General features: G+C 43.3%; 1 protein-coding gene and 1 long non-coding RNA gene across 2 annotated transcripts in view; one reads left to right on the plus strand and one right to left on the minus strand.

Moving 5' to 3' along the window:
- The window catches only part of LOC146859998 (uncharacterized), a 124,200-nt gene extending 122,257 nt beyond the window's left edge, over positions 1-1,943 (plus strand). The window contains exon 3 of the long non-coding RNA XR_014978756.1: positions 1,794-1,943. This is a non-coding gene — a long non-coding RNA (uncharacterized LOC146859998). The remainder of the gene's footprint in view (positions 1-1,793) is intronic.
- Positions 1-14,688, minus strand: part of OTUD7A (OTU deubiquitinase 7A) — a 1,294,251-nt gene that overhangs the window by 194,924 nt on the left and 1,084,639 nt on the right. The window lies entirely within an intron of this gene.

The following is a 14,688-nucleotide window of genomic DNA, read 5'->3' on the forward strand; positions in this document are numbered from 1 at the left end:
TTCCAGGCTGACCGCTTTCCTCCATGACATAGGCATCAGACAAACTGCGCTGGAGTGGCTAAAATCCTTTCTGGCAGATGGAGTCCAGGAAGTCTGGTTGCCCCCTTTTTAATCTGGCAAGAGTTGTGTCTCTGCAGGAGTGCCTCAGGGTTCAGCCCTCGACCTCAGGATGATCAACATCTATATGACCCCGTTGGCGGCACTGGTTGAATCATTTGTGGCCAAGATAATATCATATACAGACGATACTCAACTGGCCTTCTCCTTCCAGAAAGGAGAGATAATTGCCTCTTATGCCATCAAACACTGTCTATTGGCTGTCTTTCTTTGGATGGAAATTAAACCGATAACACAGAGATTTTTAGCTTTGGCTAAAATTTCAGCTTCACCTTTCAAGCTCACTGACTTCTCTGCCCAACCTGCAAGTTGACTCGGTACAAAACTTGGGAGTCAAGTTCAACAGTCTGATGACTATGCATTATCAAATCCATATGGCAGTAGGCACACACTATGGACTTCAGTGCTCGGCAAAAGAATGTCTGCATCTTTTTTCTGAACTAGTGAGAATAACAGTAGTACTGGCATTGATTCTGTCCACGTTAGACTATGTTAATGCTTTGCATGCAGGTCCCCCACAATATTTGCTGAGAAAACTGTGAACAGTTCAAAATGCGGCTGCTCACTTGGTGCTCAATTTACCATACCGAGCACGTGTCTAGCCGCATTTGAGAAATCTGCATTGGCTCTCGGTGAACAAGCTGATCTAATTTTGGACTCTTCTCCAAATACACGGAGCAATGAATCACTCTGGTCCAGCTTATCTCTCGTCCAGGATACGCCACCATTCACCTAAGAGAGACCTGAGCACCTCTTGTGGACATTTGGCCATATTTTCCAGGGTACGCCTAACCACATCAGGGAGGAGATCCTTCTCCCTCCTGGGACCGCAGGCCTGAAATAGGCTCCCAGTAGAACTGCGACGAATTGAAAGTGAGGGTCTTTTTAGAAAAAAACTTGAGACGTGGCTTTTTACACTTTAGCTTTTATTTTTCCTTTCTTTTTTCTTACTCTCCTTATAGCACCGGGACACTCTTTCTGGGAAGCCATGCGCTTAACAAATTCTATCATTTATTCATTCATTCAGTCTTTGTCAGGATCTCTTGCAGGATATCCTGCGATAATCAGGGGCGATAACCTCTCTGCTATAGCGGCCACTTCAAGCAGTTTTTATAGTATTGCCTACTAACCTTTATCTTAGATGGGGAATTTTTGTGAAATTTCTATTAAATTCCGAACATAACCTGTATGCATCAAACTGATAGTCTTAAAACAAACAAGTAGGACAAATGTACGTTAGTTGAGACTACATTGTTTATGGTATATTTGCTATCTGACCTTGAAATATAGATAAGAGGGAATGTGTCCCAGACTGATGTGTTTTGTCAAGGTCGTTGTCTGGATGATTTGACACTTTCACAGGTTCTGCAAAACATAAGGACAGACAGTATGTGGGTCAAAGGTAGGCAGGCCAATGATCAGGCAGAAAATGGAGTCTGGCTTGTCAAAAATTGAGTTTGGCCTCTTACACTGTAGGAACCACAATTGCAAACTATAGAAAGCGTGCCTTAAGGGCCCCTTCACTGTGGAAAGCATGACAGTCTCCATTTACCTGGATTGCACAGCACAGATTCAGAGACAACGGGCATCATATATTGCAGTAAAGAGGAGAATGAGAGAGGAAACAAATGCATGTTTAAACAGTTTTTTTGTTTTTTTTTGTTACCTCTCTTGAGGCCACAGAATGGAGTGATACAAACCCGGCAGAGGATCACACGTGGCCAGACACCACGCTGGATCTGCACAACGGAAATGTTGCAGGACACGTCGAGCAAGAAGCACTCATTCGACAACAGGGTGGGACAAAAAGAGAGCAGGTGGTGATGGTGGCCGTATTGTGTAGCACACTCACAAACATGGAGGAATATCTGGACCCTGGCCCCATATATATATATATGGCGACAGAGGAATAAAGGAGATATTTTGCATAAAGTTCTGGGTCTGTGTCCATCCTTTGGGAGAGCCGCTCGTTGGAATTCAGCGGAGGAATACTCGTGATATATATATATATATATATATATATATATATATATATATATTACCTACTGGCGGTCGCCAGTAGGTAGTTATAGTTAGGACCCTGTTTCCATAGGAAATCCGCAACATTCTATTTGGAATAACTTTGGCGCCGGTCGACGAATCCTCGCGAAATTTTCAAAATAGGTGGGGCGCTACGCTCCGCTCCTACCCTGAAAGTCTCGGGGGGATTCGTCAAGCAGGGGCCGAGAAAAAAGGGGGGTCCCAAAACGCATTTTCCCCATGCATTTTTCCATAGGACCTTTAGACACAGCTACAGCCCGAACGGCTGAACCGAATTACTTGAAATTTGGCAGAGAGGTAGCCATAAGGTCAAGGAAGTGCCTTTTGCAGGTCTGGTGTAAATCTGTTCAGTATTTCCTGAGAAAATAGCATTTAAAAGCATATATATATGTGGGCGGAGCCTAACCACACATCTCATCCTGAGATCTGATTGGCTGTCAGCACTTCATCCAAGAAGTGTTGGCAGCCATCTTGGGACCAATATACATGATAGCACCTCATTAAAAAGCATTGCAGTTAATAGAAGGTTTTAAGACTTTAGTTACATTATAAATCATTTGTTGATGGTACCATACTCATTTTAGGAATTGTGGTATGTTCTAAGGTGATTTCACCATGTGAAAAAGCCTTCTGCTGGGATATCATGATTGAGAGAAAAATATTTTCTCATGCTTTTACCACAGAGGTTTGGAAGGTGATCTATAGGCTAAACTGAGAGCTTATTTTCTGTAAATTCACATTATCTTTCTCAGTCATGTGAGAATGAAGTCTGACATTCTCAGTAAAACATGTACATCCAACAAGGGCAGAGACTGTCAGTTGATTCCTTTGTGTTCTACTGCAGCTTCCCAGAGTGTTCCAAAGAACTGCTAGAGCGCTAACAGTCCTACTTATGATAAACGTATGGCACACCTGAAGCCATCTTGCTTGGATTAAAGTGGTAACTCTTAAAACATTTAATTTAAAAAGGAACAAAATGAGGGGGTTCATTTTTCCATAAAAAGTATGATTAGTGCTGCAGAAAGAAAAATTAGGGCACATTTTGAGTGACTTCTCAAATCCTCTTCTATTTCATTAAAAAATTCTGACATGCAGACTGAAACATGCACTTTCAATACCAGCAGCAGTTTTCCCTGGTGAGCAGTAGCTTTACTACAGTGATCTAATGAGCAAAAAGAGTGCTAACATTCTGAATTTATGGCAAATGTGTGACACATCTGAATGCCTTCTTGATGGAATCAAAGTAAAAAACTGAAAGTATTTCCTACTGAGGAGACTGCAGTAAATGAGGAAATTAGGAAACTTCATAACAAATAAGTCTCCCAAGATGGCCACCAGAGACAAAAGAGCCCAAATGTAGCCCAAATATCACCCAGATGTAGCCCAAGTATAGCCCAATGACAGAATGTCCCAGAATGTTCTTAAAAACAACTAGAGCGCTTACTGTCTTCATTATGACAAAAGTATGGCACACCTGAAGCCATCTTGATTGGAATAAACTGGTAACACTTAAAACATTTAATTTAAAAAGGAACACAATGAGGAGGTTCATTTTGCCATAGAAATTATGATTAATGCTGAAGAAAGAAAATGAGGGCACATTTTGAGTGATTTCTCAAATCCTCTTCTATTTCATTAAAAAATTCTGACATGCAGACTGAAACATGCACTTTTAATACCAGGAGCAGACTTCCATGGTGCAGTAGTTTTACTACAGTGATCTAATGAGCAACTAGAGTGCTAACATTCAGAATTTATGGCAAATGTGTGACATATCTGAATACCTTCATGATGGAATCAAAGTAAAAAACTGAAAGCATTTCCTACTGAGGAGACTGCAGTACATGAGGAAATTAGGAAACTTCATAACAAATAAATCTCCCAAGATGGCCACCGGAGACAAAAGAGCCCAAATGTAGCCCAAAATCACCCAGATGTAGCCCAAATATAGCCCAATGACAGAAGTGTGCAAAACACTTATTATTTTGTGTTTTTGCAGTGTTATATAGTGCAGACTTGTCAGGTATTGGAGTGCTTTACATGAGCATTGGTTACATCACACAAGAACAAATTCATTTTGGTTGTAGACATGGGGAGACTAAGTGATTTGACCAGAATCACAGAATGTCGAGCTGAAGCAGAAACTTCAACCTGGTTCCCCAGTTGCAAATTCTGCAGTTCTGGAAGTAACACCACATCCTCTCCCCTAAGTGCAACATTTAATCAAGTGGTCAACTGGATAAAAAAACAAAAAGATAACAAATAATTTAAAAGTGCTTTGTCGCTATTTGAAAACTCAGAAAATATGTCCTTATTTTAGTCTTTTAGAGCACTAACCATAATTTTGATGCCAATAAGACCCTCTCATATATGTAATTTCTAAAGGAAATGCTCTAGGTATTACAGTTTTGATTACATCAAGATGATGTCAGGCGTTCCACACTTTTGTAATAAATATAGAATGTTAGCAATCTAGTTGTTCATTAGGATACTGTTGAGAGGCAGAGGCCAGGGGCACGGACTCTGAAAATTGAAGGCAGGTAGGAGGGTGCAAAGGCAACAATTTAACCACACTGAGCAGGCAGGAAGGGCCGTGGAAGCACAACAGACTATGGAGGGCAGTGGAAAGGGGGGCAGGGGCAACAAACCAACAATACAGGACTTGCAAGAGAGGCTGTTGGAGGGAAGATCTATTACGGGTCAAGGAAGCTAGGGGCGGTCCCCAGATCCCCGGGAGCCACCACAGAACTGAGCAGGAGAGTGAGTCAGGGACAAAAGGGGCACCTTAATTTGAGCCGGGGTGCCTAGGAACGCTTGCTCCAAAAATGAAGAAAACAGACATATGAGACATGGAATTGGAGGCAGAATACAATGGCAGTTTAATGAGAAGATGCAACTTCAAAGAAACCGCAGAATAGAGACATAAAGTACAAAATACAGAATCCAGATAATCATACAGCTGTCATAATATTCTCTGTATCTCAATTAATGTACTGACAGAGAGAGAGAGAAAACACATCTATAAATGCATCATGAGAAACAAGTTACACCAAGGAAAATGTTACCTAGGAACACTCACGTTTACTCTTAGAGCAAGCATTCCTGCAATTACAATACAAAATCTTTTAAATGCAAAAGTAAAGAGAACAATGGTTAAACATAACATGACCTTTCATATAGGTAAAATAGAATAAGATACTTCAAGCAAAGCAGAGCAAGACATTTTAAGCAAAGGAAGACAAGAGCTCCCAGCTCTTGGGGAAAACCTGCACTGCCTGTTAACCTACATACAGACGGCGAGGTAGTCCGTCGATATCTGTGGGTGCTCCCTTTTTATATCATTTTGTGGGCTCCTTTGCACGCTACATCTACCTACGTATGCTACCCAAAAGCTTCGTCTGCAGATTTTACCAGACATTTCGTCATTTACCCACTTAATGCTGACAATGGACTGGGTGAAAAGGTCAGTCTCTCAGGCCAATCGCTTATCGTAAGTTCCATAGAGCAAGCAGAAAATAATGGGTATTGTACGGGAATTCAATATATTCATGTATAAAATCTCCTCAGTTCTCCTAACTTGACGCTCTGCGGTTGCCACTTCCTTAAAAGCGGGAAACCTGCCCAGGAAGCAAGTACCAGTCCAGGATGCAGCCTACTGTATGTCGACAGCTTCAGGGGGATCTTGAACTTTGATACCGAGCACGGAGCACTCGGGTAGGGTGGGGGCTACTAGTTTGGATCAGAAGGCCTCGCAGACCTGCCTTCAGACTGCTATACACTAAAATTGCAGAGCTATGGTCAATTTAACAAAGAGGCCTACATATTGAACAGAAGGGCCTACACAGGGGTTTTATGCTGGCTGAGTGGTAAGGATGTCTCAGGATAATTATATAGCAACACAGGACCCGCTGGTCAATTTAATACGGCCTACAAATGCAGCTGGCAGGGCAAGGACAAGGGTCTCATACTTCAGGTGTGGACAGAACGGGCCAGGGGCCCCCTGTGATACAAAAATCTACCCTCCTTCAAGGCTGTGGCAATGTAATAGACCATTGTGGGCAGAAGGAAGAGGCAATGGTAGTACAACCATACATGCCAACAGACCCGATTCAGCCAGGAAACGTCCAATGTTTTTAAGCTCAAATGGGCTTTATTTGATCTGTCTCCTGTCTACAATATCCTCTTTTTCAATGTAACTCAAAGGGGAAAATCAATACCCCAGTTCTTTTTCAAAATCTCCCTCTTACCAAGTTCAAAATGTTCGCAAGTATGGTACATTGGATCATGGAAGGAAATGGGATAGGGACATGGACTTGAATAACAGAGGACAGGAGGGACATGGAGAGGTGCACCAAACTGACCCTGCAGGGCAGGCATCAGGGTTTGCAGCAGCACAATACACCACACAGGGCATGCAGGACGGGAGTGCAGCACAACAATCCATAGAAAGCAAGAGGGAGGGGACAGGACCATGCACATGGACAACAGAGAACAGAGGGGCAAGAGGCAATGGTAGCTAGCTGACCATAACAGACAAGCCAGGAGGGAGGGAGTAGGGCTGGGGGCAAGGGGGCAGGACAGGAGCAGCAAGATAGCCATGGAGGTCAGGCAGGATGGGCACTAGAAGCAAGACACACCATGAAGAGCAACAGTGAGACTGTGATGGCATACACACAGACCATGGAGGGAAGGTGGGAGGGGGTCAGGGGCAGCTAACTGACCACACAGGGAAGGTGGGAGGGGCCATGGCAGCACAGAAGACCATGCATGGCAAGTGGGAGGGTTAGTGGCAGCACAATGGCTATGATGGGCAAGAAGGAGGGTGGAGGGGCATGCACAAAGGACGATGGAGGATAGAAGGGAGGGTCAGGACCTGTGCACAGACAAGAAAGTTCAGGGGAAGGGACCTCACAACAGACCACACGGGGCAGGCAGGAGGAGCAGTTGCAGCACAACAGACCAGGGAGGGCAGAAGGGTGTGGCAGTACAATGGACCATGTAGGACAGGAGGAAGAGGATAGGGGCATGGCATGTGGACAGGCAGGGTGAAGGTGGCAGGGACAGGTTACAGTCATCTGACAATGCTAGGCAGGTGGGAGGGGAGTGGCAGCTCAACAGAACACTCAGAGTAGATAGGAGTGGCAGGTCCATGGGACATGGTGGGCAAAAAGGATGGAGCAGGGGCATGCACAAAGACATCGGAGGGCAGGGGGAAGGAGAATAGGGGCAGCAAGCTAAGCACAGAGTTTAAGCAGGAGGTCAATGATGGGGCATAGAATTGGGCAATGGAGGGCAGAAGGAGTGGACTGGTACATCATACTAAATTGAGGGCAGTGGCAGCACATCAGACCATGCATGGCAGGAGGGAGGAGGCTAGTCCATGGATTCACACAACAGAGGATAGGGAGGAAGGGGATGGGGCAGCAAGCTAACTGTTCAGAGAAGGCGGGTATTAGGAACTTTATTGTGTCTGTGCGAACTACTTAAAATATGAACAAGTATGCAGCATAATCTCACTTTTATTCAGGAAGAAGAGGACATTTGTGACTGTGACTCCGGGCTCACTTGGCAGAAACACCCCCTGACCCTCCACCCCCTATCGCAAAATGTAATGCCCGTGAAAAGGGTAGGTGAACACAGTGTTATATAGAACATAGTCCTGAGAGCACGATTGAAAATGAAAACTAGATATAGTGTATGGTATAAACTATGCACCAAAAAGTGTGATATAAGATGAACCGGGCGTGAAATATAATATGCAATACATTGTGCGCAATGACAGATTCATTGGAGAGCGCGAGATAGCACAGGCACTAGCGCGTGCTATGCGATATGCGCCTTGGAGTGTAATATGCACAGGGCAGTGTTGTGTAACCTAACTAGTCTCTAAAGTTGTAATATAAAATATGTGCTGGGGAGTGTAACGTTGCATATGCACTGTGACAAAGATATGGATCCCAGATTGTAATATGTATGGCATAGCACTGTGCCTTATAACATAGGCATCGAGAAAGGCACGTTAGATGGGGCAATATAACCCGTGCGAAGACAAGTGTGGCATGACATATTCACGGGGTGGTGTTACAGTGCACATGGGCTAGAGAGTGTCATAGCATATGCACTAGCTAGTGGAATACAACACAGAGGTGTGTGGCCCTCGGCAGGCAATGGTGGGTGTAACACAGCATTGGGCTCTGTCAGGAGCACGCTGTGACTCTCAAGTGATGTTCGTCCCCTTTCCAGAGAGTAAAATAAAAAGTATTACACATCCGGCAGTGGATGTGTGTTTTATTAACCGTGAGGGGGGTTTCTTGCATAGTTTTGGTCGAATTTTTGTCGAATCCCCTTTGAAAGGCTTGGTGTGCATGTGTATTAAATGTGCCAGTCAATAGCTACCCATGTTTGTATAAATAAACGACAAGGGTGTCTACCAGGATTAGGCACGGTAGGGCATCAGACATGTCAGAGCTTCACTAGTGGTGTAAATACATTCCACGTGGATTCATTGCATGCATAGTCGCCTTTTAATGAATATCACGCAAATCGTCATGGTGATAGGTACGTACGGTTTGTCCAGCATGTCCTAGGTGTGTCTATAAATATATATTTTTTAAAAATAATAAAAAACAGTGGCCGGCCCTGGGGATTGGGGTCAAAAAAATATAATTAGGAGACTGGCCCTGGGGGATGGGGTCATCAGGGCCAATAAATTAGAATAAGAAGGGGAACCAAACAGCCCCCCTTCTTAAAAAACTAAAATAAATAAAAGACTGGCATCGTGCCGGAGGCCATGCCCCCTCCGTGCAGCACTCTGCAAACGCGCCCCCAACAGGCATCTCCAGTATGCGCCAGGGAGCTGCGCTGCAGCCAGGTGTTCTGAGGCCAAGCCCCTTTTTACACCTCTCTGCAACGCAGCTCTGTGGCACTTACTGGAGGTACCTAGTGGTCTAGTTTGACCCTAGGGACCCTTAGGATTCAAGGGGACTTAATCTCTCAACTTAGAACAGCCACAGGGCGCGTTTACACAGTGGTGAAGGGAGGGTACGGGGCCTGAGGTGACGTGTGCAAACACGCACTATGGCACGTTTTAAATTGGGGATATAATTTCCCTTCAATACTGACGGCCCCTGGGGGCTAACTAGCCCACCAAGTGCTTCCAGTAAGCGCCACTGAGCTGCATTGCAGAGAGGTGGTCCAGGCCGTGCCACTTTTTACACCTCTCTGCAACGCAGCTCTGTGGCACGTACTGGAGGTACCTAGTGGGCTAGTTGGACCCTAGGGACCCTCAGGATTCAAATGAACTTAATCTCCCAACTAAAAATGGACAAAGGGCGTGTTTACACAGTGGTGAATGGAGGGGACGGGCCTGAGTTAACGTGTGCAAAAACGCCCTGTGGCCTGTTTTAAGAGGTAGTTTTAATCCCCATGCCCTATTATATACTAGGGGCTTACAGAGGAGGTCATGCTAATCACAGGGGGACCCCAACGCATAATGTTCCCTAGTGTATGTAGGTGTTTTCACTGTATTCTAAGTGTCTTTTAACATAGCACTGGCTCTAGGACTGGTTAGTCAGACTCAGTTACCACCAGTATCCGTCTGAAAAAGTTGAGGGTACAGGATGATTTTGCAACAAGGCTTCTTTCTGCTCTTCTTTTTGTTCTTTCTGCACGTTATCCTTCTTCCTGCACTTATCTTCGTATTTGAGGACTTCTGTTGCTTCTTTCTGCACTTCTTTTGTTTCTTTCTGTGCATTTTTTCTTCTTTCTTCACATGTCCTATCTCTGTAGGCATAGTTAGAAATTAGCATTTAAAAAACCTTTGAAATTCACAGAAAAAACCATAGGTTTCAGGCACGTTATAGTTAGGAATTAGCATTTAAAAAACCTCAGAAATTCACTGAAAAAACCATAGGTTTCAGGGGTGTTATAGTTAGCTGGACTTTTCACTTGTACAAAACCATTGAAATTCCCCCGTTATAGTTAGTTCAGCTAACTATAACTCGCGCGCCCGCAATGCACTGCTGATGACGTCACATATTACATCACTCATGACATGGTCAGTGACATCACTCATGACATCACTGATGACATCTCAAATGACATCACTGATGACATCACTGATGACATCATCCTTGTGATAGAGTGGCAGACCTCCTCTCACCCTAATATAACCTTTGATACACACATTCAAAAATAGAGACTAAAATTTTCAAAACAATGGACATACCAATACCAGTTACAACAACCTTTTCAGTAATTCTAAGATCCACATACACATCCACTCATTCACCAACAGTCCTATACAGTCACTCATACATGTACTCACTCATCATATGTACTCATACACCTATACATCCTGTTACACAATGCCACTCATCCATAGAGTTACTCACACACATAGTCACTCATGCTAATAAAGAATCAAACATACATTTACTTGCATATACAGTTATACACACACCACCACACTTACTTCTACAGAAACTTACACATACTTAGTCTTTTAAACAATCACTTATAGAAACACATACTTATTCATACAGGAACTCTTTCAATCTCTCACTCTCACATATACTCACATATATACACCAATAGTCACATATACTAGTTTAAAACATATGTAGTTACTCATAAAGACACTATTGAGACAGTCATTCACTCACTAACACACCCATGCACACACTCATCCACCCATACAGTCCTGCACACATGCTGTCTTCAACACATACAAACAGTGAGTCACTCATTCATGCACCTATGCACTACGTAATACCCCCCACCGAACCATGCAGACACTCAGACTGATACTCAAAAAACCAACTAATAACCTATATAGACACCCATGTAGCTACTCACCAACCCATGCAGCCACTTATACACAAAGTGAGAGACTGATACAGATATTTACATATTTAAACATTACTCACTAAGCCATGTATTCACTATGATACACTTAATCAGGGCCGGCCACTGTTTTTTATTATTTTTAAAAAATATATATTTATAGACACACCTAGGACATGCTGGACAAACCGTACGTACCTATCACCATGACGATTTGCGTGATATTCATTAAAAGGCGACTATGCATGCAATGAATCCACGTGGAATGTATTTACACCACTAGTGAAGCTCTGACATGTCTGATGCATCCTTTTTGCCCACCATGTCCCATGGACCTGCCACTCCTATCTACTCTGAGTGTTCTGTTGAGCTGCCACTCCCCCCCCACCGAACCATACAGACACTCAGACATCCAGTGAATGTGTGTTTTTCTGAAAATTAAATATGTTTTATATATGTATATCTCAAGGTCGATGGAAGAATAAATGGGTATATAAGTGTCTAAATGGATGATTTGTTTTTGAAAAATTGATTGTGTAACTGACTGATTAAGTGTATCATAGTGAATACATGGCTTAGTGAGTAATGTTTAAATATGTAAATATCTGTATCAGTCTCTCACTTTGTGTATAAGTGGCTGCATGGGTTGGTGAGTAGCTACATGGGTGTCTATATAGGTTATTAGTTGGTTTTTTGAGTATCAGTCTGAGTGTCTGCATGGTTCGGTGGGGGGTATTACGTAGTGCATAAGTGCATGAATGAGTGACTCACTGTTTGTATGTGTTGAACACAGCATGTGTGCAGGACTGTATGGGTGGATGAGTGTGTGTATGGGTGTGTTAGTGAGTGAATGACTGTCTCAATAGTGTCTTTATGAGTAACTACATATGTTTTAAACTAGTATATGTGACTATTGGTGTATATATGTGAGTATATGTGAGAGTGAGAGATTGAAAGAGTTCCTGTATGAATAAGTATGTGTTTCTATAAGTGATTGTTTAAAAGACTAAGTATGTGTAAGTTTCCGTAGAAGTAAGTATGGTGGTGTGTGTATAACTGTATATGCAAGTAAATGTATGTTTGATTCTTTATTAGCATGAGTGACTATGTGTGTGAGTAACTCTATGGATGAGTGGCATTGTGTAACAGGATGTATAGGTGTATGAGTACATATGATGAGTGAGTACATGTATGAGTGACTGTATAGGACTGTTGGTGAATGAGTGGATGTGTATGTGGATCTTAGAATTACTGAAGAGGTTGTTGTAACTGGTATTGGTATGTCCATTGTTTTGAAAATTTTAGTCTCTATTTTTGAATGTGTGTATCAAAGGTTATATTAGGGTGAGAGGAGGTCTGCCACTCTATCACAAGGATGATGTCATCAGTGATGTCATCAGTGATGTCATTTGAGATGTCATCAGTGATGTCATGAGTGATGTCACTGACCATGTCATGAGTGATGTAATATGTGACGTCATCAGCAGTGCATTGCGGGCGCGCGAGTTATAGTTAGCTGAACTAACTATAACGGGGGAATTTCAATGGTTTTGTACAAGTGAAAAGTCCAGCTAACTATAACACCCCTGAAACCTATGGTTTTTTCAGTGAATATATATATATATATATATATAAGTTAAGGTAGCCTTCCTAGAAGAGACACATCTTACTAAGGGGGAAGAACAGGCCCTGCAAAAGAAATGGCATGGGCCACTATATAACATTACACTATATATTCGGCATTAGACCGTGGGGTGCTGTACTGAGTATGTCCAGGAGCACCTTTTCAGCCCCACACCCAAATAACAGACACAGAGGAAAGTACATAATAGTGGGGGAAAGGCTTAAGGAGAAGGACATAGCTTCAGGGAACATATATGCCCCAAATGCAGACCACAAGATGTTCTTCGTCAGCATGGCCCAACACATCTCAACTGTGTTACATTCTCTACTAGTTATTGGGGTGATTTTAGTTGTGTAAAATATGAAATAATGGACATTTCTCATCCCCCTGGCTCCTTCCATGGTTTCTTAGCCAGCTAACACTTTTCATAGTTAGCTGCAGCACTGCAGGATGTCTGATGTATGGAGAGCGCGCAATCCAGATGGGCAGGATTATTCGTATTATTCTGGTATGCATGATCTCCATGTTCACAAATTTGTGTGCAACTACCCCATACATGAGAAGGTCACACAGATAGAATATCTCACTAAACCACACTCAGACCACAATCCGTTGTTGCTGACCATAAATTGGGAACCTCTCACACACGTATTCTGAACTAGTAGAGGTGCTTGAAGACCCTATGTTCAGAGATGGGCTGAAGGACGCAGTCCCAAACTATTTCACTGAAAATAGGGAAACCACCTCCAAAATAATGGTTGAATGGAAGGCATTAAAAAATGTGATCAGAGGGCATTAGCTGATGACCACAGCTGGGGTCAGGGTGCAACTCAATGATGAAAACACAGAAGAGAGAAATTACTTAAACACTTGAATGGGAGGCCCTGCATGGACTGACCACTGAATGCCAGGTTAAAGTAGAAAGGAGGGCTTACTCCCTCTGATAGATCACCTCAAAGGCTGTTACTCCCAAAAGAGCAAGAAGAAAGAGAGAAGACGGGGAGGTTATTAGCATGGCTAGCGAACTGAGAGAAAAGGGGCTCACCAATCTTAAGCATCCACACTGCTAACATCTACCCACTTTGCATTCAGGTAGATTTAAATGAGACATTCGGGGTTCAGTATGAAAAACAATATGCTCCGCAGGACTCACTCCAAGTGCAGGAGGCACATGATCACATGATAAATGCCGGGATGGCATGACAAAACTAATTCCCTGTGGGGGGGATCTTGTTTCAGGAAGTCCACGGCACCATAAGGTACCCAAATCAGATAGCTTACCCATAAAATTCTTTCAAACATATGAAGACACACTTGCCGCCAAATTGACAGGGATGTCACTCTGTATAGCCTCCCCGAATGGTTGCCTGCTCTAGCTCCTGTTCTTCTTTATGACTTTACCAATACTAATACCTAGGTGTGTATTTCAGGAAATTGACACCTTATTACTGGAGCCGATTTGAGGGCCTATTAGGAGCAGGAATTGCACTATCCACACTCAGATTCATGATGGACCAGGGTAGCTTGACTATCAATATTATCTTACATATTACATTACCTAGCTGTGCCACTACAATGGCTGACAAGGTGGTGGGACTACCGCTGGGGAGCATCAGGAGATTATACGCCGGACCAAAATCTCATCATGACAATGTTACTTAGTCCATCCATGATCCACTGCTTCTTAGTCCATCCATGATCCACTGGTCCTTAGTCCATCCATGATCCACTGCTTCTTAATCCATCCATGATCCACTGCTTCTTAGTCCATCCATGATCCACTGGTCCTTAGTCCATCCATGATCCGCCATGAAGCCTCACTTTCAGAGGGAGGGGAACTTAATGGGGACACTTGGATATGCATGGACTAGCGCCTCCCAAATTACACACACTTGCCATATTTCCCAAATATCCCTCTAAAGCACTATTGGTGTTGACCCATGCAGGTAACTGGAGTGGATTTCATGACTGGGCAGCAAAGGGAATGACCACACTGGGCGGGCTATTTGAGGCTGACAGGCTCAAGGAATTGCATGAACTCCCATGAGAGTATGGGATCCACT

Source organism: Triturus cristatus, chromosome 3_1 (genome assembly GCF_964204655.1).
Source record: "Triturus cristatus chromosome 3_1, aTriCri1.1, whole genome shotgun sequence".
Lineage (NCBI taxonomy): Eukaryota > Metazoa > Chordata > Amphibia > Caudata > Salamandridae > Triturus > Triturus cristatus.